We start from the raw sequence: 2386 nt of genomic DNA on the forward strand, positions 1-2386 counted from the left end.
AAGCACTAAAAAAGCATTCTTTTGTTTTTGCATAAGATTTAAATGTGTAATTTAAAAAATAATTTTCTAAACCTCAAATAAGCATTTCTTGAGAATTTTACCTTATTAGTAAACTTTCATTCTCTTTTATTTACAAGACTGTATTCTTCAGAATGTGCCTTCTGACCTTTCAGTTTTCTTATTATATGTCTATATCAATGTCTTTCTGATTTATTGCCTACTTATTTATGGAGGCAGATATCCTAAAACTCCTGTAAGTCTACCAAAATGTTCTGTATGGGTGGTTACCTTCTATTTGCAGCTTTTATATTCAATTTAGTTACTTCAAAGGAATATAGTGATTTTAGGAATAAGTATTGGATTGAGAAACTCAAGAATTGATTTCTTTTGGACTACGGAGCCCGTCTCTGTTCTTCCTTTGTAATGCCTTTGTGGTTCTAAAGCAATCACTGAAGAGTTAAGACTCTCTTTAATATATTTTCTTAATTTCAATAATGATGGTAAATTATTTCAATTACAAAATTTAATTTTTCAGGCTATATTATTTTAAAAGGCTGTTGAAGGATCAATTTTGTCATTACCCAAATTTAAAAAGAAACAGTTCTTAAAAAAAAAAAAAAGTAGCTCTTAGCAGCTATTCTTTTCCTTCCATATGTACTTCTTTACAATAAAATATGTTGGTTCTTAAGCAAATAAGGTTAACTTTATATGTGCATCTGTCTACTATCATATAATAATATTCAAGCTAATGTAAATGTATGTTTCTATAAATAATGTAAGCATATATGAAAATATGCATGTAATTGTATATACATCTATTTGTCCATATCATGTATGATTCTCAGTTGTTAATCAATGATAATAGGATTGAGTTGCCATACATCTGTTTTATTTGTGTGAATGATTGTGTTGAAAATCACTAAGGAATTTAAATTTCATAAAGTGCAAAAATCCATAACTCAACATTTGTATGAGGGCATTGGCAAGGGAAGATGGGGCTCGAAAGAGATATTTTAGTTCCTATCAGTAAATGTAGAGCAATTACGTTTAAAGTGATTATTCTCTGTCACAGCTAAAGTAACATTTCAGAAGCCTTTTCTGAGTTTGCATAAATTAAGTTTCTATTCTTTTTACTCATTGGCATCTCAGATTATATATATATTTGGTAGAAAGTTCATTGAATTTAACATTGATGTTCACTGTCTCTTACGTTGCTTTATTCTTAGTGATCTATTATAGTTATCCATCTAAGGTCTGTGAGCAACGTATGTAAACAAAGAAAAGCCCCCGCAATGGTAGGAGAACAAAGCTTAATGTCTTAAGTTGTATTTTTCAAAGTTCCAGGTTTTTCTGAGTAAATCTAGTTGGTGGCATGGAACATTATGCCTTTTCCTTAAATTACTCCATATGGAATAAGGCACAGTTTAATATTGAAAGGTGGAGAAAGATCATTACAAGCACTACACAGTTTAATTTTCACCGATTATAAAAGCCCTGTAATTGTTTCCTAGGGCTGCCATAACAAACTGTTGCAAACCAGTGGTTTAAAACAACAGAATTTGTTACTCTTTAAAAAAACGAAAACAAAAAAAAAGGACATGGAAAAATGCTCAAAATCACGAATAATTAGAGACATGCAAATACAAACAACAAAGAGGCATCACCTCTCACCAGTCAGAATGGCCATCAGCAAAAAGTCTACAAACAAGAAATGCTGAAGGGGTGGTGGAGAAATGCATACCCTCCTATGCTGTTGGAGAGATGTAAACTGGTAACAGCCAGTAAGGAGAACAGAACGGAGGTGCCTTTAAAAAGTAAAAATTCCATATGATCCTGCAGACCCACTACTGGGCCTATAACCTGAGAAGACCAGAATGGAAGAGACACAGGCACCCAAACGTCCACTACAGCAAGATTTACAATAGCCAAGATATGGAAGCAACCAAAATGGCCATCAACAGATGAATGGACAAACAAGAAGTGGTACATGTAGCCAATGGAATATTAGCCATGGAAAAGAATGAAACAATGCTGTTTTCAGCACCGTAGATGAGCCTAGAGATAATCATATGTGAAGTAAGAATGAGAAAGACAAATATCCTATGATATCATGTATAGACGTTATCTAAAAATTGATACCAATGAATATATTTCCACAGAGAAAGATACTCACAGACTTAGAAAACAAACTTATGGTTAACTAAAAGGAAAGGTGGGAGGAACGGATAAATTAGGATATGGGGGTTAACATACATATACTAAAACAGATAAAATATATAATCACCAAAGACCACCATATACAAGTGAGGTCTACTCAACACTCTGTAATAACCTATATGGGAGCAGGATCGAAGATGAATAGATATATGTATATGCATAAATGAAC

The sequence above is a fragment of the Eubalaena glacialis genome, chromosome 5 (genome assembly GCF_028564815.1).
Source record: "Eubalaena glacialis isolate mEubGla1 chromosome 5, mEubGla1.1.hap2.+ XY, whole genome shotgun sequence".
NCBI classification, from domain to species: domain Eukaryota; kingdom Metazoa; phylum Chordata; class Mammalia; order Artiodactyla; family Balaenidae; genus Eubalaena; species Eubalaena glacialis.